This window comes from Mauremys mutica, chromosome 24 (assembly GCF_020497125.1).
Source record: "Mauremys mutica isolate MM-2020 ecotype Southern chromosome 24, ASM2049712v1, whole genome shotgun sequence".
NCBI classification, from domain to species: Eukaryota; Metazoa; Chordata; order Testudines; family Geoemydidae; genus Mauremys; species Mauremys mutica.
In genome coordinates, this window is record NC_059095.1 from 16,035,225 (window position 1) to 16,057,482 (window position 22,258).

The 22,258-nt window shown below is 52.4% G+C and overlaps 1 long non-coding RNA gene across 2 annotated transcripts in view; it reads left to right on the forward strand.

Annotated features, from left to right (window-relative positions):
* LOC123355952 overlaps positions 1 to 18,826 on the forward strand; it is a 32,932-nt gene extending 14,106 nt beyond the window's left edge. Inside the window, exons 2-3 of one of the 2 annotated variants that reach the window (XR_006575251.1) lie at positions 8,057 to 8,271; positions 18,658 to 18,826. This is a non-coding gene — a long non-coding RNA (uncharacterized LOC123355952). The remainder of the gene's footprint in view (positions 1 to 8,056; positions 8,272 to 18,657) is intronic. The other variant, XR_006575250.1, reaches the window with a different exon arrangement.
* Positions 18,827 to 22,258: the final 3,432 nt, after the last annotated feature.

Below are 22,258 nucleotides of genomic sequence, written 5' to 3' on the forward strand. Positions count from 1 at the left end.
TTATGAGGCCTCCCAAGAAATGATTGTGGCCAATAAGCAGGAGTTCCAGTGCCAACGACTGGAGAGGCTAGTAAGTGACAGTCAGAGTGACAACAGGGGAGCTGACACTATACACGCCAGGGGAGTGCCCTGTGACCCCCATATTCCTCATTTGTATATCATTGTGATATTGCAGATAAAGCAGGCCATGTGAGGTATCAGGGGACAGGTTGTGATCTGCCAAAAGTCATTTTTCTATCTAAATATGTATCTTATTAATGCATATGAAGTTATGAGAATGTGTTGTATGGTTGTCACTAAAATATGCTGTGGGTTTGGGAAGCGCCCCGATACTAGCGCCCCAAAGACAATAACCAGGGGGATAACCAACGCCTGGGTGGGTGTCAAAAAACCATCAACAGCCATTGTCCAGCAAGGGAACTACAATGCAATGACTCACTTTCACAAGGCCACACCCGGGGAATTGCTCAACCTTGCTGGGTGACTCAGCAATGCCCACCAGACTTGTGCCTGAACTTGTGCGCTCCAAGCACATGGACTGAGAGTATAAAACAGAACACAGAGGCCCCCTGCTTGGCCTTTTCTCCTCCCCACACCTACTGACGATTTCAACAGAGGAGACTGACTCAGGTTTAAGGGAGAAACCTGTATATTAAGGACTGTAAGCTCCAGTGGGGTGAGAACATTGCTTGAGCTAAATACTGTTTAGTGTGATAAGGGTTACGGTTTAGACTGTGAGCTTATATTTTATTTTATTAACCACTCTGACTTTTTGCCTATCACTTAAAATCTATCTGTTGTAATCAAGAAATTTGTTTTACTGTTTATCTTTACCAGTGAGTTTGCCCAAAGTGCTTGGTAGATCTGCTCAAGTTTACAAAGGCTGGTGTATATCCACTTTCCATTGATGAAGTGGTGAACTAATTAATAAACTTGCATTGCTCAAGAAAGGGTCTTGAGCAGTGCAAGGTGGTATATTCCTGAGGTACAAGGCTGGGAGCTGGGGGGATTTGGCTGGTGCCTTTCTCTGTGTGATACTCGAATGGCTCTGGGAGCACTCATGCATCTAGCTGGGGGTGGGGCTCCACATGTGGTTGTGCTGAGTGATAAGAGCTCCTGGAGGGGTTTGGTGCTTCTTACTAGCAAAGCTTGTGAGAGACAGCCCAGGCTGGAGAGTTAAGGGGGCACAGCAGTCCCACATTCCCATGTCACAAGTCTAATAAGGGACTATTAGGAAAACAAGCAGGAAGGAAACAGAATGGCTCAAGATAAGCCATCTTTCAGCGAACATGGTGGATTGTTAGGAGACAAGGGCATTATGGGAAAAGGCCTGGGAACCAGAAAATCCAAAAGACGATAGCAGTTTAAAAAAGGACTCTCAGGAGAGGGGTTAGCACTCCAGGGGCAGTTGCCTGAAGAAGCTAGGCCTGCCTAGCACACCATGAGGGGGATGCTGGGCTTCAGTAAGACAGAGATTTGTGTAGACCTTTTTTTAAAAAAAATCCTTTTTCTGGATTGAGTTATTTCTGCTGTTAAAGTAACACTACTCCAGTCTAAGCAGGTTACCTGGTCACTATATACACCACTGGCCCCAGACGCCTGTGGGTGTCCAAACTGAGTCAGACCTGGTGGATAAGCACCGTTGATGCACAGGGTGCTGCAGCCCAAGGCCAGCTCAAAGAGTCGGGGAACGGTGGAATTCCACCCTGGGAGAGATGAGGGCCTGAGGCCTGACACCGGGGTGGGGGTGCACTTAAAGGGACCAGTAAGTGGGCCTGTATCTGTGATGGGATCACATTAGTAAATTTTTCAGCAATTTGCTCACACACATAAAGGCAGCAGAGTTGCAAAATCAACCCCCATGGTCCTCCTGAGCTGAGGAAACTAGGAATGTACAGGAGCACGTCATCTTACATTATCAAAGAAAAGGTAAGTTCCTAGTTCTTTTTCTTGCAAAGAGCCTTGAAAATGTAAACCTATGTACATCTATCGCTAGGGCTCGCAATTTTGGGCACCTGAGAGTTAAGGTTCACAGTCTAAAGCTTTTCTCTGCAATCAGGAGGATTAGAAGCTTACTTTTTCTTTTAAATGAAAACTGAGATTCTGACAATCATATGGCTCCAAGAGCTGGGCCTTTAAGAAAAACACCAGCTATATCTCAAAACTTACAATTAAATTGTGAGAGTTTGCAATGCTGACTCTTGCAATAGGAGGCTGAGCCACACACACATACTTTTCATGCAAAATGAGTCAGTTAAATTTGAGGCACAGGCCAACAAATTGTCTCCCTGACCTGCCTTGAAATCTGAACGATCAGGATGGACAGGAGTCATTTAGGTTTTGAGGTGAACAGAGAGTTGAGCCATTGGTTCACAGGCCCACCTCAAAATGCTCTGACTGTATATTATGGTACTGGGACATGTCTTTTCATAGAGGAGAGTAGATGCTAAACAGGTCCTCCCTCCAAACACTTTCATCCTCCATCCAGTAAGTGGAACTAAGCACAAGCTATTATTTCTTGGACAAGGTTTGCAGAGATGGAAAGAATATACTTGACACCTGAGTGCAAGGAAGACAGTTTGTAACTGCTTGTAATGAGGAATTTGGCAAGGTCTAGAGGTCAGGTGAAAGCTTCAGGGGAGAGGCTTCCTGGTGAGGATTTACATCTAATGCAGGTCCCCACGACATGGACAAGTGAACACTATGAGCTGTAATGAATGATGCCAGAGGCATTGTCTCTAATCTCAGACACTGAAGCTTGTCAGATCATGCTTCCAAGGCAAGACTCATGGAAAATGTTTCCTTTTATTTTTCAAATACACAAAATCTCCACCATTAAAATCTCTGAAACTCAAAGCATGAAGAAGCAGCCATCAAGCATAAACACAGCCAACTTGTGAGCACACTATGAACATACTATCAAGCAATGGTTTTCAGTTGTCAATTTCTTCCATCCCTATGTACAGCCGTGGACGGACAGGCCATTGTTCCAGAAGTGGATCCATTGGGCAAAATTTTGGCTCCTGGAACAAACTGCCCATTTTACACTTTTTGGCTCCTGTGTGTAAATTTGCTTTCATCACTTCAAAATGTTGCCTTTGTCCTGGAAATTCTGTGTTTCTCCATTTTAACAAGATGTGTTTTGGCCAAGCAGTTCTTTACGTACTTAAAGCAGTGAACAAACTCCTTGTTAAAGCCCACACATCGCACACCCAATAGTTAGAAACAAGACTGCACTGCAGTCACATGGACGCAGACACATGACTTGTTAAAATACAAAAACAATTGGAAGGTCCTTATAGGAAGAAGCATCACTTAGTTAACAGAGACAGACCCTCAGGTACCTCTTGACAATAGGATTTTAAACACAAACACTTTCAATATCAAATTTTCAAGGACTGGGGCAAAGCTAAATCTTCGGGTTTGGAGGGTGTTGTTCAAAATCCTATGGTTTGTTGGCTGGAGAGACTTAGTCTATCCCACTCGGTGTAACAAAGACAAACACAACAGGAGCGTGGGATGTAACTGGGCATCCCAATTCCCAGTAAAGAACCATGTTCCACCCTCTCCATATGTTGCAAAATCCTAGAGATGCCACCAGCTGACATGACATAAACTGAATATATGTACGGTGCTCCTTCCTAGCAAGGCTGGTCTTGGGCATCCAGGTGTCAATACGACCTCCCGAAGGTGTCTGTTTTTAAGGAGGGAGTTACTTGGTTAATTGAGTCGAGCACCAGAATGGAGTGTGCAGTCTTACAGAGAGGGAGCTCTGTATTTCCAGCCTAGAGTCATAAAGGTGCTTAGGTGGCTAAGGCTGGGTGTAGGTGCCTATATCCCAGTTTTAGGCGCCACTGCGATTCACAAAACTCCCACTGAACTAACTCTGTAGGTGCCTAAATTCACTCAGTATCAAAGTTTTTGCAGTAAAAAGTTCCTTTGGTGCCTGTGTTTGTGCTTCAAGTCATGTGCACTGCTGCCTCCTTCTAGGTGCCCAAGCACCTACCTACTGCCTAACCCTCCGAGTGATTCACAAACTAAGGCAGACCGGCATTCGCCCACCTAACTCACATGTGGGGCCCAATCTGATCAGCATCACACCACATAAGTATCTTTGTGAATTTGCACCTCCCTTCATTCTGGAAGTAGCAGCAAAAAAATGTAAGCGAGCAAGTGAGAGAGAACGATGTACACACCTGTCTGACAATCTTTTACCCTTTGGATAGTGTAAACATAAAGACCTACAATCTCAACCATGTAATTAGCTGGGAACCTGAAGAAAAATGCCAGGGTTGGGGCAAAAAAGTATCAAGGTAAAAAGATCTTTCTTCAGCTTGAATTTTGAAATCCCCCCGGTGAGCCAGGTTTGCACTAGCTGACTGCAGGCCGCCGCTCAGCTGCTGTTCCTTCCCAAGTCTCCTTCACAAAGGAGGCAACTGCAAGAGACAAGGCTTTAGGCATACTGCTCTGTGGGAGCCTTGCCTGTCAGGTTGTATTAATGCAATGGGATGCAGGGCTCACTTAGCACAAGATACATTTAAGTACCTGCTAACAACAACTGGGCATTTACTGCGAGTTCTGCCAGGAGGCCTGCCCTGTGGATGCCATCGTGGAGGGCCCCAACTTCGAGTTCTCCACTGAGACGCACGAGGAGCTGCTGTACAACAAGGAGAAACTGCTTAACAATGAGGACAAGTGGGAGGCCGAGATCGCAGCCAACATCGAGGCCGACTACCTGTACCGGTGATGGCTGGGCCCCCCACGCTGCCCAGTCTGCTTCCTAGACCCTCCACCCCCCACAATAAAGGGCCTACACTCAGGTCAAAACAAAAAACAACAACAACAACAACAACAACAACCGGGCAGATGAGATCCATAGCGGGTTTTACCTTTTGCCTCCGAAGCAAAACTATCTTTGGGAAAATGAGAAGAATTTACTTTTTTTATATGCTCTGAATAAAAGGACCTTCTAATTAAGAAAGCACATGCAGTGCCTTGGTTACCTTCATTACCTCCTGAAAGCCGTCCTCAGCAGAGTACATTACTCCCTGTACTACAGATGTGAGAAATATTAGGGGTAGGAAAAAGCTGCCTGGCCCCAACTTCCTGCCCGCTCAGAGCCGCATGGTAAGGGAGCGGGGCTGCGAGCTCCAGTGGGGCCTGAGCTCCCTCCACTCGGCCTGGAGCTCGCAGCCCCACCCCCATTACCACATGGCTCTGAGTGGGGAGGAGCTCAGGCCCTGCTGGAGGCATGCTGCAGCGCTGTCCAGGGATGTTCCTGGATGCGCTGAGGCTCCGGGAGAGGGGCAGAGGCAGGGTCGGGCCGGGGCGGGAGCCTCAGCCATTCTCATGGGGGCCCCTGCAGAGCCCGGGGCAAATTGCCCCACTTGCCCCCCACCCCCTCTGGGCGGCCCTGGTTAAAAGTCCCATTGGCAGTGCTTTCCGGCTAAGATAGGCTAGTCTCTACCTGTTCTGACACCGCGCTGCGCTCCGGAAGCGGCCAGCTGGGCTGGGAGGGCACGGGGCTCTGCACACTGCCTCCGCCCCAAGCATCGGCTCCAAACTCCCATTGGCCGGGAACCGACCAATGGGAACTGGGGGGGGGTGCCTGTGGGCAAGAGCTGTGCGGAGCCGCTTGCACATTGGATCTGCTGCTGGCCACTCCTGGGGTGCAGTGCAGTCTGTGGTGCCAGAACAGGCAGGAAGCCTGCCTTAGCACCCCCTCTGCGCTGCTGACCGGGAGCCGCCCAAGGTAAGCCTGAGCCCCAATCTCCTGCTCCAGCCCTGAGCCCCCCCATACCTGAAGCCCCTTCCTGCACCCAAACCCCTCATCCCTGGCCCCACCCCAGAGCCTTCACCCCCAGCTTAGAGCCCAGAACCCTTCCCACACCCCAACTCCCTACCCCAGCTGAGCCCCCCCAAACCCAGAGCCCCCTCCTGCACCCCAAACCCTTCATTCTGGCCCCACCCCGCAGCCCTCACCCCCACACTCCAACCCTCTGCCCCAGCCTGAGCCCCTCCCACACCTCAAACCCCTCATCCCCAGTTCTGTTGGGTCATGGGCATGAACAATTTTCTTCAACTGGGTTGCCAGAAAAAAAGTGAAAATCACTGACAACCCCCTGCACAAAGCAGGACCAACCCCAACTAAATCATCCCAGCCAGGGCTTTGTCAAGCCAGGCCTTAAAAACCTCTAAGGAGTGTCATAACTATAAAGGGAAGGGTAATAACTCTCCTATATACAATTCTATAAAATCCCTCCTGGCCAGAGGCACCAAAATTCTTTTACCTGTAAAGGGTTAAGAAGCTCAGGTAAGAGAAAGGTTTCAGAGTAGCAGCCGTGTTAGTCTGTATCCGCAAAAAGAACAGGAGTACTTGTGGCACCTTAAAGACTAACAAATTTATTTTAGCATGAGCTTTCGTGAGCTGCAGCTCACTTCTTCGGATGCATAGAATGGAACACACAGACAGGAGATATTTATACATACAGAGAACATGAAAAGGTGGAAGTATGCATAACAACAGGAAAAGTTGTTGTTATGCATACTTCCACCTTTTCATGTTCTCTGTATGTATAAATATCTCCTGTCTGTGTGTTCCATTCTATGCATCCGAAGAAGTGAGCTGCAGCTCACGAAAGCTCATGCTAAAATAAATGTTAGTCTTTAAGGTGCCACAAGTACTCCTGTTCTTTTTTAGGTAAGAGAAAGTTACTCACCTTGCAGTAACTGAGGTTCTTCGAGATGTGTGTCCCTGTGGGTGCTCCACTGTAGGTGACGGTGCGTCCCGGCGCCGTTGATCGGAGATTTTCGGTAGCAGTGCCTGGTCAGGACATACGCACTCAGTTGGTATCTCCCGTCTCGTTGGAATCTTCCTGAGCGCGTGCGTTCCGCACCCTCCTCAGTTCCTTCTCTACCGTGGAGAAATCATACTAATACTCCAAAGTAGAGGGAAGGAGGGTGGGGAGTGGAGCACCCACAGGGACACACATCTCGAAGAACCTCAGTTACTGCAAGGTGAGTAACTTTCTCCTCTTCTTCGAGTGCTATCCCTGTGGGTGCTCCACTGTAGGTGAATGTAAAGCAGTACCCACTATGGTTGGTGGGATTTTGGAGTTGTGTGAGGAACAAAGGTAGAAAGTACCATATGGCCGACTATGGTGTCTGCTATAGTATCCCATGCGACAGCTTAATGTTTGGCAAATGTGTGGTCAAATGTCCACATGGCCACCTTGCATAAGTCTGTAACAGGTACGCTGTGGAGGAAGGCAATGGATGTTGACATTGCTCTAGTAAAATGAGTCCTAACACCCTCTGGTGGTTGAATATTCTGAGTCTGATAGCAAGATCTGATGCAGGTGGAGATCCACTTAGAGAGTCTTTGCTTAGAGATAGCATCACCCTTAGAAACAAAAGCCTAGGGGATTCACAAAATGATTTAGTTCTGTCAAGATAGAATGCACGAGCCCGTCGGACATCGAGGGTATGTGATGCAGCTTCCTGTGGAGTCATGTGAGGGCTGGGATGGAATACACGTAAGTGTATTGACTGGTTAAGGTGGAAGGTAGACACCACCTTGGAGAGGAATTTGGGGCAGGTTTGTATGGTAAGCTTGTGTTTAGAGAAATGGTGTAGGGAGGGTAGGCCATCAGGGCGCTTATTTCACCAACCCTTCTTGTTGACGTTATAGCAACCAAGAAAGCCACTTTTCCGGACATGTGGAGCAGGGATGAAGTGGCCAGGGGCTCGAAAAGAGGTTTCATAAGAGTGCAGAGAACTAGGTTGAGACTCCAGGAAGCTACTAGTGAATGAATCTCAGGGTAGAGGTTTTGCAGGCCCGTGAGGAAGCGTTTCATGGTGGGGCGTGTGAAAGTGAATAGCCGTCCAGAGTGTCCTGGAAGGTGGTAAGGGCCGCGAGACGTACTGTGATAAAACTGAGTGAAAACGTGTCCTGTTTTAGTTTGAAAAGATGGTCTAAGATGTCAGGGAGGGTTGCAGTCTGGGGTATTAAGCATCTGTGGAAGCACCAGATGGAGAAGCATTTCCACTTTTGCAGGTAAGTCTTAGGAGTGGAGTCCCTTCTATTGTGCAGGAGGACATGTCGGACCTGTTCTGAGCAGGCTAATTCGTGGGATTGAAACCTTGAAAGAACACCACCATCAGATGGAGTTTCCAGAGCTGCAGATGAAGAAGAAGCTGACCGTAGTTCTGGGAGAAGAGATGTGGTCTGTCGGGGAGAGTACGGGGAGGATGGATGGACATGCGTAGCAGGTAAGGATACCATGTCTGCCTGGGCCAAGCTGGGGCAAAAAGTATGATCCGGGCCTTCTCCTCTGTGATGTTGCATAGAACCCTGTGTATGAGTGGAATCAGTGGAAAAGCGTACATGAAGGAGTTGTTCCAAGGAATGAGGTGTGTTTCTGAGTCCTGTTCTGGAGCAAAATAGATGTCATTTGCAGTTTGAGGAGTGGCAAACAGGTCTATCAATGGAGTGCCCCAGTGGGAGGACAGCTGTTGGGGTATTGATGGATGTAATTCCCATTCGTGTTTCTCGGAGAACTGTCTGCTGAGTGTGTCGGCGATAGTGTTATGACACGTGGGCAGGTAGGAAGCGGTGACTTTATGTGATGATGTATGCACCAATTCCATAATTTAATGGCCGTTGTGCATAGGGAGTGAGATTGTGCTCCTCCCTGCCTGACAGCTCGAAGATCTAGGAGATTGATGTGCAGACGCGTCTCTAATAGGGACCAGCGGCCCCGTGCCTTGTGGTTGCCTAAGTGCGCTCCGCAATCTATCTGGGAAGCGACCATGGTTAACATGAGTACTGGGGAGTGTGGATGGAAGGGAATGTCCGTGCATAGGTTCTCTGGTCTTGTCTACCAATCTAGGGAGGCCAATATGTTCGGTGGTGGAGTCAGTGTTATGCAGAAAACTATGCCTGCTGGGTTGGATGAATGTATATATGGAAATAGGCATCTTGTAGGGTGAGAGCTGTGAACCAGTCCCCTTGTGCAGTGTGGGTATTATTGTGCCCAATGTGACCATCTTGAATTTTTGCACCTGTACAAGCATGTTCAGTTGGCGTAGATCCAATGTAGGTCTCCACCCCCCGCCTTTCTTTTGGGAGTAGAATCCTTTCCCCGATGTTGCATCAGCACATGTTTGACTGCATCTAGGTGGAGAAGATGAGCCACCTCCACGCAGAGAAGGTGCTCGTGAGAGCGGTCCCTAAGAGGGACAGAGAAGGAGAAAGGATAGGCAGGGAAAATAGGAAAGGGATGGAGTAACCTGACTGAGCTATTTCCAGGACTCAACGGTCCTGCGTGATCTGTTGCCAGACATGGTGGAAAGTCTGGAGGCGGTAGCTAAATGGGCAAATAGGCGGTGTAGTCAAGGGGTGGTTGCATGTACCCCCGACCAGCACTTCAAAATTGTTTGTTACCCAATGGTGGGAAGTAGTTGGTTGTGCCTGGGTTTGCCTGCATCTAAGAGGTCTGTTGCGGTTTTTACCAGTGTCATACGGTGTAGACTGGGGTTGGTTATATTGTTCTGCGCTGGGCGTTTGGTAAGGTTGATACCCTTGTCTCCTGGGGAGGGACGGGTAAGTGCCCAATGTGCAGAAAGTGGCTCTAGAGTCTTTCATAGTGTGAAAGGTTTCATATTGGGTTTGTTTGTTTGTGAGAAAAGAGGTTATCTTTGTCAAAGGAGAGACTCTCCACTTTTGACTGCAAATCTTTGGGGATATCGGATGCTGAGAGCCAAGAAGACCAGCACATCACCACTGCAGTGGTGCGGGCTGCTGGATCAGACACATCCAGGGATGCTTATAGTGCCATGCTAGACACCAATTGACCTTCGACGAGGACTAACTGGAAGTCTGCTCTCCTGTCCTTCGGTATATGGGAGGCAAATCAAAGAGCTTGTTGTAGTTGTCATGTTCATAGCTTGCAAGGAGGGTAGAATAAATTTGCAATTCTAAATTGCAAAGTAGAAGAGTATAAACCTTGCGGTCCAGCAGGTCAAGACATTTGAGGTCCTTGCCCTGCAGAGTGGGCCAGTAGTGTGGCTGCTTTGTTCTGTGTGTTGCTGCATCAACCACAATAGAATTGGGTTGTGGGTGGGAAAATAAGAAATCAATGTCCCTCGCAGGCATGTAGTATTTATGTTGAGCTTTCTTGCATGTTGGTGAATGGAGGCGGGGTCTGCGAGAGAGTACCAGCTGGTTCTAGGAGAGCTTTCTCTATGGGTAGTGCTATCTTTGAAGGTGCAGAGGGTTGGAGGATTTTGAGAAGCCTATGTTGTGTCTCCTGGACTTCCTCCAAAGGGATGTCCTGAGTTCATGGAATTGCATAAAGCCGTCCATGTTTTGTGGAGGTGGAGGCCTAAGGGCGACTTCTGCGGCTGATGGCGAGGCAGGAGCCAGTAAAACAGGGAAGAGGTCATAGCCCACGTCTTCAGGAGGGGGTTCAGGAGCTCTAGATGTTGATAGAGCTGGGGATATAGGCATAGGATGAGCTTGCATCTGGTAGAAGGAGCGCAAGGAGAAGCAGTGGCAGGAGCCGACCACGGGTACCACTGAGGCCAGGGCATCAGGTAGGAAAAAAAATGGGTCCCGGCCACTGGGGGACAAAGTAGGGAAACTGAGGCTGATTCTTATGATGCCCCATGTCTTGGGGTATATATGGCTCCGGTGTGGAGGGGGGGGAGACTCAGGCAGGGAGAAAAGACGGTTACTCACCGTAGTAACTGTTGTTCTTCGAGATGTGTTGCTCCTATCCATTCCAGTTAGGTGTGCGCGCCACGCGTGCACGGCTCCTCGGAACATTTTTACCCTAGCAACTCCGGCGGGCCGGCTGGGCGCCCCCTGGAGTGGCGCCACCATGGCGCTGAATATATACCCCAGCCGGCCCGTCCACTCCTCAGTTCCTTCTTGCCGGCTACTCCGACAGTGGGGAAGGAGGGCGGGTCTGGAATGGATAGGAGCAACACATCTTGAAGAACAACAGTTACTACGGTGAGTAACCGTCTTTTCTTCTTCGAGTGATTGCTCCTATGCATTCCAGTTAGGTGATTTCCAAGCCTTACCTAGGCGGTGGGGTCGGAGTGAGACGTGGCAGAGTGTAAGACTGCATCGTCTCTGGATTGCTGCACCAACGCGTATTGGGAAGCGAAGGTGTGAACAGAAGACCAGGTGGCCGCTCTACAGATGTCCTGGATGGGGACATGGGCTAGGAAGGCGGCCGACGAGGCTTGCGCTCTCGTCAAGTGAGCGGTGAGGCGGCATGGTGGCACGCAAGCAAGCTCGTAGCATGTCCGGATACATGCCGTCACCCAGGAGGAAATCCGCTGCGAGGAGACCGGCTTGCCTTTCAGGCGATCGGCAACTGCTACAAACAGCTGGGTCGAACGCCGGAAGGGCTTCGTCCGCTTGATATAAAAAGCGAGGGCCCTGCGGACGTCCAGGGTGTGAAGCTGCTGCTCACGAGGTGAGGCATGCGGCTTCGGGAAGAAGACAGGAAGGAAGATCTCCTGATTGAGGTGAAAGGCCAACACCACCTTAGGGAGGAAGGCTGGGTGTGGTCGGAGCTGCACCTTGTCTCCGTGGAAGACGGTGCATGGTGGACTAACCGTTAGGGCACAGAGCTCAGAAACTCGTCTTGCTGATGTAATTGCGACGAGGAAGGCTGTATTCCAGGAGAGATAGAGTAGAGAGCACGTGGCCGGGGCTCGAAGGGCGGTCCCATAAGCTTGGCCAGAACGAGATTCAAATCCCAGGTCGGGATAGGACGCCGCACCGGCGGGTACAAGCGGTCCAGGCCTTTAAGGAAGCGGGAAACCATCTGGTTGGAGAAGATGGACCGACCTCCCATGGATGGACAAAAGGCGGACACAGCTGCCAGGTGCACCTTCAAGGAGGAGACCGTGAGTCCTTGTTCTTTAAGGTACCAGAGGTAGTCCAGGATTGTAGGGATAGGGACTAGGAAGGGATTAAGGCCGCGCTGATCGCACCAGAGCGCGAAACGCTTCCATTTCGCGAGGTAGGTGGAGCGAGTGGAAGGCTTCCTGCTTTCAAGTAGGACTTGCTGTACTGCCGCCGAACAGTCCCTTTCCGCGTGGGTCAACCATGCAGGTACCAAGCTGTAAGATGGAGGGACTGAAGGTTCAGGTGGCGGAGTCTGCCGAAGTCCTGCATGATGAGGTCCGGCCATAACGGAAGGGGAATGGGATCCCGAATGGAGAGCTCGAGCAGCAGGGTGTACCAGTGCTGCCTCGGCCAGGCCGGAGCGACGAGTATGACGTAGGCCCTGTCCCTCCGAAGCTTCAGTAGCACTCGGTGTACGAGCGGGAACAGAGGGAAGGCGTAGAGGAGGTGATCCGTCCAGGAGCAGAGGAATGCGTCCGACAGGGAGCCTGGGGAGCGACCCTGGTATGAACAAAACAGATGGCACTTCCTGTTCTCCTTGAAGGCAAACAGGTCTATCTGGGGAAACCCCCACCTCCGGAAAATTGTGTGCACCACATCCGGACGAAGAGACCACTCGTGGGAAAGGAACGATCTGCTGAGATGGTCGGCCAGCGTGTTCTGCACTCCTGGAAGAAAGGACGCTTCCAGGCGAATCGAGTGGGTCACGCAGAAGTCCCACAGGAGCATCGCTTCCTTGCAGAGCAGGGAGGAGCGGGCTCCGCCCTGCTTGTTCACATAGAACATCGCCGTCGTGTTGTCCGTGAACACCGCCACGCAGCAGCCTTGCAGACGGGCACGGAAGGCGAGACATGCCAAGTGGATCACTCGCAGCTCCCGGACGTTGATGTGGAGGGAGAGCTCTTGGGGCGACCAGAGACCCTGTGTGTGAAGGTCGCCCAAGTGAGCCCCCCATCCCAACGCCGAGGCATCCGTGGTCAGTGTGACGGATGGGCGAGGAGGGCGGAACGGGACTCCTGCACACACGACCTCTGGGTCCAGCCACCAACTGAGCGAATCGAGGGTAGGCTTCGTGACCGTAACCACCATGTCTATGGGGTCGCGATGCGGGCGGTACACCGATGCCAGCCAAGATTGAAATGGGCGAAGGCGCAGCCTGGCGTGCGTTGTCACGAATGTGCAGGACGCCATGTGGCCCAGGAGGCGTAGGCAGGACCGCACCGTCGTCGTGGGAAAGGTGTGTAGGTCCCGGATGATGGAGACCATTGTCTGGTGCCGAGATCGAGGGAGGCAGGCCCTGTCTAAACTGGAGTCGAGGACCGCTCCGATGAACTCCACTCGTTGCGATGGAGTTAAGGTGGACTTCTCGGCATTGATGAGAAGGCCCAGGAACCGAAATAGGGATAGTATTTCTGTCATCTGGTCCACTACCAGCTGTTGGGATGTCCCGCGAACCAGCCAGTCGTCGAGATACGGGTAGACGTGTATGCGACGACGGCAGAGGGCTGCGGCAACCACTGCCATGCACTTGGTAAAGACCCTCGGCGCGGTGGACAGGCCGAAGGGTAGTACCGCAAACTGGTAGTGCGCGCTGTTGACCACGAAGCGCAGGTAGCGTCGATGGGGAGGGTAAATCGCGATATGGAAGTACGCGTCCTTCATATCGAGGGCGGCAAACCAGTCTCCCGGATCCAGGTGGTCCCCAGGGTGACAATGCGAAACTTGAGCTTGAGCAGGTACCTGTTTAGCTCCCGGAGGTCCAGTATGGGTCGGAGACCTCCTTTCGCCTTGGGGATGAGAAAATATCGGGAATAAAATCCCCTGCCCCGCATGTCGTGCGGCACCTCCTCTATGGCCCCCAAGCTCAACAGAGTCTCGACCTCTTGTAAGAGGAATTGCTCGTGAGAGGGGTCCCTGAAGAGGGACGGGGAAGGCGGGTGGGAAGGAGGGGGTGAAACAAACTGAAGGCGGTAACCATACTGGATAGTACGAAGGACCCAGTTGTCCGATGTTATTTGGGACCACGCCGGAAGGAAGTGGGAAAGGTGGTTGTAAAATAACGGGGTAGGATCCATGAAAGAGACTGATGGGCCGTCCTCGGGCGTCCCATCAAAAGGCCTGTTTGGGCCCTTGAGGGGCCTTGGAAGGGGCCTGGGCCTGGTTGCGTCTGTTGCCCGATGGTCTACGGCGGTTTAAGTTAGCACGCCGACTATTATATGGCCTTGACCTGGCCTGGGTAAAGGGCTGGTAGGGCTGCTGTCGGAATGACCTCCTCTGGGTAGCCGGTGTGTGCATCCCCAAGGTGCGGATGGCAATTCGACCATCTTTGAGGGTCTGAATTCTGGAGTCCGTTTTCTCCGAGAAGAGACCCTGCGTGTCGAACGGGAGGTCTTGAAGGGTGTACTGCACCTCAGGCGGCAAGGTGGAGGACTGCAGCCAGGAGATACGCCTCATGGTCACCCCTGAGGCCAGGGTTCTGGCTCCTGAGTCCGCCGAGTCCAGAGTGGCCTGGATGGAGGACCGGGAGGCTTTTCTGCCTTCTTCCAAGAGGGCCGAGAACTCTTGACGTGAGGCTGTCGGGATCAGCTCCGAAAATTTCGCCAGGGACACCAAGATGTCAAAGGTGTAACGAGCGAGAAGAGCCATCTGGTTGGCAATCCGGAGCTGGAGGCCACCCGCCGAATAGACCTTCCGGCCCAACAGATCCATGCGCCGTGCGTCTTTGGATTTTGGCGCCGGAGCGGGCTGCCCGTGCCTCTCCCGGTCATTTACGGACTGTACCACGAGGGAGTCCGGAGTCGGGTGTGTGGAAAGGTACTCATATCCGGTGGGTGGGACCGAGTACTTGCGCTCCACGCCACGCGCGGTAGGAGGGACGGACGCCGGTGACTGCCAGATGGTAGTGGCATTCCGCTGTATGGTGCGGATGAAGGGCAGGGCCACCCGCAGCGGGGCCTCAGCTCCAATGACGTTGGTCACCGTCGTCATCCTCTGGGACCTCCGCCACGGGGAGGTCGATAGCCTTTGCCACCCGGCGAAGAAGGTCTTGGTGGGCCCGCAAGTCAATAGGAGGGGGGTCCGCTGTAGAAGCCCCCGCCACCGCCTCATCCGGCGAGGATGATGTGGACAGACCTTGGACCACCGCTTCTGGAGCTGGTTCCTCCAGGGGGTGTGAAGCCGCCTCGGACCCTGGATGCTGTGCGGGACCAAGTGGCGACGGGGCCTCACCCGTTGGTGATGGGGGAGGTCTGCTCACCGTGGCTTCGGGCACCCTATGTTCGGCGCCCACGTGCCGCGGGGGGAAGGGGAGTCCTTGAGGCTTGTGGTAGGCCCAAGGTACCCAAAAACCCCACTGCTGCGGTCCGTGGTCCTGGCCTTGGGGGTCGGCCCGGAGATCTCTCCTGCTGCCCGCCTGAGAGGCGACCGAGGGCTGACGAGAAGGCCAAGGCGGGGCAGAGGCGCTGAAAGATTGTGCTGTGGACGCCGGCAGTAGGTCCCTGGGCGGTGCCGAGGATCGGTGCCGGTCATCGCGGTGCCGGGATGGAGAGCGGGACCAGCGACTGTTACGGTGCCGGGAGCTCGACCGGTGCCGGGAGCTCGACCGTGACCTCGACCGACGGCGTCGGGAGCGGCTTCGGGAGTCGCGGTGCCAGGAACGATACCGGGATCCGGACCTCCCTCGGTACCGACGGTTGGGTGACCGGGACCGGGAGCGTCTCCGGGAGTGTGACTGGTACCGCGATGTTGAGCGGTACCGGGACTGCGACTGGTGCCGAGACGGGGAGCGGTACCGCGATGGTGAACGGTGCCGAGATCTGGATCGGCGTGGCGGTGACCTTCTGTGGGACCGGGACCGTCTATCTTGTCCATCAGGGGGAGGCGGCCGCAGCATCGCCGGCTTGCCCGCTGACTGAACGGCCCGCACCGGCGGTGCCGGGGGCCGGAGGCTCGGTGCCTCTGTGAGCTCGATGAGCTCTCTCGCCGTCGAGAATGTCTCGGGCGTGGATGGGAGCCACAGCTCAACCGCGGTTGGCACCGGGGAGCAGGGTGGTATCGGACTCAACGGCTCTTGTGGCGCCGGAGTCGACGGTACCGTGCACGGTTTGTGCACCGCCGCAGCCGGTACCGGAGGCGCCGGTGGTGGCTGGGCAAGCAGTCCCGTAGCATGCGACTTAGAGGCCGTCTGCGCCGTCTTCCTTGTCCTCGTTGGAGAGAGGGAACGGTGCCGGGACGCCGGTGCCGCCTGCGGAGCTCGAGCAGTCTCGGTACCGGAGCAGCTCGGGGCCGCCGGTGCGCTGCGCGCCGATGACGATTTCGGTGCCGCTGGGGTCGGCGCGGGAGGTTGAAGTGTCGCCTCCATAAGGAGCTGCTTTAGGCGAGTGTCCCGCTCCTTTCTAGTTCTCGGCTTAAACGCCGTGCAGATGGGACACTTATCTGGCCGATGGGTCTCCCCGAGGCAGCGCAGGCAGGAGTCGTGCGGGTCCCCGACAGGCATGTGCCGCTGGCAAGCCGCACAGGGCTTAAACCCCGGTGCATTGGGCATGAGCCCGCACCGGTTGTGGAAGAAGAGGGGCTAAACCCCCCTAATTCCCTTACTAAACTATATCTAACTAAACTTATTCAACTAATCTAACAACTAAACTGAGTTAACCAACTATGTACACTGAAGAATGGAGAAACACTAGGGCTGTGGAGGTAAAGGAGCACTCCGCTGTTCCAACTGGCTGTCACGGCCGGTAAGAAGGAACTGAGGAGCGGACGGGCCGGCTGGGGTATATATTCAGCGCCATGGCGTCGCCACTCCAGGGGGCGCCCAGCCGGCCCGCCGGAGTTGCTAGGGTAAAAATGTTCCGAGGAGCCGTGCACGCACGGTGCGCACACCTAACTGGAATGCATAGGAGCAATCACTCGAAGAAGAACCCTGCCTGATGCTGTGTGCCGTTCTCACTATCAGTGAAAGTATCCAGGTCACCTGGGGAGAGCTGCTGTTCAAACAATGAGTGCTCCCTGTCCCGGAGCGGAGAGTCAGGCCTAGGGGCCACAGAGATATCCTGCTGATGCAGGAATTGTTGCTGCTCCCTAGGCTGGTGTACTGCAGAGCATGAAGTCTGAGCGGCAGCCCGGAGTGATTTTAGTTTCACTTTGGCAGGAGCCAAGAGCTGTTTGTGAGAGCCTTGCAGAGGGTCTGAATCTGCTGGGGGTAGCAGGCAGGCTCGGTGCCAGAGGTGGAACCTGTTGTTGGCACCGGGTCCATTGTCGGTGCCGGGGAAACCGGTGCCGAGAGCTTCCTGCTGCGGGAAGTCGAGTCCCTGCTTTAGAGCCCCATGAGAGTTGCTTGTAAAGTGCAGGGGCGGTCAGAGTTGCCTGCTCTCCGCGCTGACAGCACCAAGGGTAAAGACTCTGCAGGGGATCAATTACTCTCTTGAGTGTCTCTGAGAGGAGACATTAGGGCTTGCCGGGCTCCCGGTCGGTTCTGACCTGGCAGGGGAGCATGAGGGAGCGGGTTTACTGCCCTGCTGCATAGGCAGCTGCAATGCTTCTTGCCTCTGCTCCAGAGAGGGTGAAGCCAAGAAGGCTAATGGCATTTTGGGTTGTATAAGTAGGGGCATTTCCAGCAGATCGAGGGATGTGATCATTCCCCTCTACTCAGCACTAGTGAGGCCTCATCTGGAGTACTGTGTCCAGTTTTGGGCCCCACACTACAAGAAGGATGTGGATAAATTGGAGAGAGTCCAGCGGAGGGCAACAAAAATGATTAGGGGGCTGGAGCACATGACTTATGAGGAGAGGCTGAGGGAACTGGGATTGTTTAGTCTGCAGAAGAGAAGAATGAGGGGGGATTTGATAGCTGCTTTCAACTACCTGAAAGGGGGTTCCAAAGAGGATGGATCTAGACTGTTCTCAGTGGTAGAAGATGACAGAACAAGGAGTAATGGTCTCAAGTTGCAGAGGGGGAGGTTTAGGCTGGATATTAGGAGAAACTTTTTCACTAGTAGGGTGGTGAAGCACTGGAATGGGTTACCTAGGGAGGTGGTGGAATCTCCTTCCTTAGAGGTTTTTAAGGTCAGGCTTGACAAAGCCCTGGCTGGGATGATTTAGTAGGGTTTGGTCCTGCTTTGAGCAGGGGGTTGGACTAGATGACCTCCTGAGGTCCCTTCCAACCCTGAGATTCTATGATTCTATGATTAAGCCATGCTCCCAGTCGGTTCTGCCTTGGCAGGGGAGCGTGAGGGAGCGGGTTTACTCCCCTGCTCCATAGGCAGCTGCAGAGCTTCTTGTCTCTGCTCCAGAGAGGGTGAAGCCATGCTCCCGGTTATTCGGACCTGGCTGGGGAGCGTGAGGGAGAGGGTTTGCCATTATCTGTCTCCAGAGGCGGCTGCAGGGATTTCTGCATGAGAAGCAGTTTCAGTGGCAGGTTCCTGTCAGGACGAGCCCTGGTTTTGAGGCTCGTGCAGTGGAAAACACTTGGCAGGGACATGTGTCTCGCCAAAGCACTTCACACAGCGCGAGTGCCCATTTGACATAGGCATAAAGTCCTGACAGGAAGCACATTCGTTGAATCCTGAAGCCCCTGGCATTATTGAACTAGTAATGCCAGGGGAGAGAGTCTCAGTGGGAGACAAACCTGAGGAAAATTTTTTTTTAAACTAAGTAAATATTCTAAAGGAAGAGAAACAACTAGGATATTACTAACTAACTATTTCTATGTAATTGTTTCATTCAAAAACCAGGGAAGAAGATCAGCACTGCTCCAAGTCCCGTCTTCGGCCGAGGGCGGTAGAGAAGGAACTGAGGAGGGTGCGGGACGCACGCGCTCAGGAAGATTCCAACGAGACGGGAGATACCAACTGAGTGCGTGCATGCGTCCCAACCAGGCACTGCTACCGAAAATCTCCGATCAACGGCACCAGGACGCACTGTCACCTACAGTGGAGCACCCACAGGGACAGCACTCGAAGAAGAACTTGGCTGACACCTGACCCAAAGGACTAATAAGGGGACAAGATACCTTCAAATTTTGGCGGGGAGGGGAGGGAAGGCTTTTGTTGGGACTAAGAGGGACCGGACATCAATCCATGTTCTCCAAATCTTTTTGCACAAGTCTCTCATATTTCAAACTTGTAAGTAACAGCCAGGCAAGGCGTGTTAGTTTTAGCTTTGTTTTCTCAACTTGTAAATGTTCCTTTGCTAGAGGGAGGTTTATCCCTGTTTTGCTGTAACTTTGAAACTAAGGCTAGAGGGGGTTCCTCTGGGCTCTTGGAATCTGATTACCCTGTAAAGTTATTTCCATCCTGATTTTACAGAGATGAACTTTACCTTTTCTTTTAATAAAATTCTTCTTTTAAGAACCTGATTGATTTTTCATTGTTTTAAGATTCAAGGGTTTTGGATCTGTGTTCACCAGGACTAATTGGTGAGGGTATTCTCTCAAGCCTGCCCAGGAAAAGGGGTGTAAGGACTTTGCGGGGGAGGAATTAGTCTCAAATCTGCCCAGGAAAGGGGGGGTTAGGGACTTGGGAAATATTTGGGGGAAGGCAGAGTTCCAAGTGGCTCTCCCCTAAGATTTGGAACACGCTTGGTGGTGGCAGCTTACAGTTAACCTAAGCTGGTAAATAAGCTTAAGGGGTCTTTCATGCAGGTCCCCACATCTGTACCCTAAAGTTCATGACTGATGGAGATTCCAATTCTGATAGGTGTCTGCCTTTCCATAGTTAAGGCTGCAGCTAAGTTTCTGTGTGAAGCTGAATTTTACTCCTCTCTAAAATGAGTGATTGTTACATAGCACTTTCTATCTGCACTTCTCAAGTGCTTTACCCAGGTGGGTCAGAATCAGAATAATTTTTCAGATGGGAAGACTGAGACAAAGGGGGAAGGTGACGTGTCCAAGGACACGCAGCAGGTCAGTTGCAGATCTAGTCTGGTACTCTGTCCCCTAGCCCACATGCACGATCAATCTACCCTCTGGGTGGGGACGTTATGAAGGGGATGTTACTGTAACTCCTACTTTCCTCACTCCCTGGGCTTGTCAGACTGTGACTTTGTTAGAGCCTGGGGTGTGTTACATTCTAGTTTCCTTAGCTTGGGTCTTTACTGTATTGAATGGCAGTTCCACTAGGAGATGGCTCAGCTAGGGGTGTTCATGCCACCACACTGTGTAAATAGTAAACGTGTGTAATGCACCGGATTCTTGGACAGAGTATTTCTGAGCTCTCCTTATTTAGGAACTGATTTAAAAGATGGAGTAGAAGCCCTACAGCCTGCATTGTGCCAGTCTATCACTCCAGCAGGACATGAATCAAGTTACTGGCAAGGGAGCAGCATCCTGCTTTCAAATGATAGAATTGTGCAGCTATTTCACTTACAAAAATAAATCAGAAAAATAAGACCCAACTGTCTGAAGCTGTCAATGCTTCCAAGCCTTGCCCAAGGTGCTGATTGCCCAGCTCCCATGAAAGGCAGTGTGCTGGCTCTGCAGACCAGGGGGCTACAAATCTTGTCAGCCCTCTCCTCACCACACATCCCCTTACTCCTGGCCAGGTAAGGGGAAAGACCCTCAACCAGAAGTGGCCAGGCTTTGTTTAGGAGGGGGAGCTACATGGCAGCAGGGAGCTGGAGAGAAGCCCAAGGAACTGTGGAGAGCTGCGCGTGGAACAGGCTGTAACTGCCGGACGACACAGGTGGGTGCAGGTCTGTGTGGGACGTATGTGGGAGCGGCAGTGGCTGGGCAGGGAGCCAGTGTAGAGAGGCCTCAATGAGAGACACTAACTGAGCCTGGCCTGGAAACCTGCAAGCTCCAGTTTGCTGGAGTAGAGACTGGACTGGAGAGGGCACCCTAAGCAGTGGGCTAGAAGAGCCCTGGCTCTGGACTGGACTGGCCAGGGACCCCAACAGGAACCTCTATTACATACCTTGAACTGTAACTGCTTAAGCCTCTGTACCTAGCGTATCTGCATCCCTAGTAAAACTACCCCTTCACTCAGCCATGTGTCTGAGTGGTTATTGGGACCCACAGTCTGGAAGCAGGGCCTGCAGCTGACCCAGTCTCCGGCAACCTCATGAGTGCAGCTGGCCTGTAGTAGGCTGCCTGTCTGTCTACGCCGCTGGATTGGTGGGAGAAGTCAGTAGACTGGCTCTTATGCCCAGCAGAAGCAGCAGCAGTTCAGCAGCTACTCAAAGCATTCGCCTACAGCTGCAATAGCTCTTGTGCCTGCTATTCCCAGCCTTGCTGCTGCCTTGGCCCCAGCCTTGTCTCGCTCCAGGTACTGCAGCTCTGACTGTGGGCTGCGATTCCTCCCTACCAACTACTAGGCCCTAATCCTGCTCCCATCACTAAGCCCAACCGCCCATGTTCTGGTCACTGACAGCCCAATATAAACAATAGGAGAATTAGAGCTGAGGCAGAGAGTGCAGAACCTACAATGGCCAATCTCTCTCTAACAGAGCTAGCCAGAGTCCTACAGACCGTGCCGGCTCAGGGTGCTGCTCTGCAGGTGCAGAATGCAGTCCTTCAAACTCAAGCCACGCTGCCTTCAGCTCTGACACCTGTTCCCTGTGAGTCTAAGCTCCCCCATCTGATAAATTAAATGGCCATCACAATAAATTTCATGGGTTCCTTAATCAATGTTGGCTCCTATTTCTGATACGCTCAGAGACAGGGGTTGGACTAGGTGACCTCCTGAGGTCTCTTCCAACCCTATGATTCTATGATTCTATATACCCCACTGACCAACCTGGAGTGGGACAGATTATCAGTCTGTTTATTGGGGAGGCCCTAGCTTGGCATCTCCAATCCTGAAGCCATTCTGGGACAATGTAAGGACTTCATTCAAGCTATGGCGGTGATCTTCAAGTGTGCAGCTGAAGCTGCACTTCAGGTGTTAGCAGGGATGCTAGAGTGCCAATACTTGGCAGCAAACACTGAGTGGAATGAGGCTGACCAGAATTATCATTTCCAGCCTGGCCTAAAACAATGCTATTAAAGATGATCTGGCATGGGTGGGATCACTGTCCCACCCAGATGGGTTAGTCAACCTATGCATCAAGATCAACAGACTGCCTGACCAAATTCTGCCAAGAAAAAATATAGTCCTCTCAGCGTCCACCAGCCCTGCTGGCTCCAGCCCCCCTCTCCAGTCCTTTCTCCAGTGCCCAAATCCATGAAAATTGATCAGGTCTGGCCCTGCCTCTCCAGTGTGGAGAACAAATGAGTTCCATAAAGACACAGTGGAATTCTTGGGATATATCGTCTTGCACGAGAGACTCACCATGGACCCATGTCAGGTGGCAGCAATAGCCAACTGGGCTGTGCCTAAGCAGGTAGCAGGATGCTGC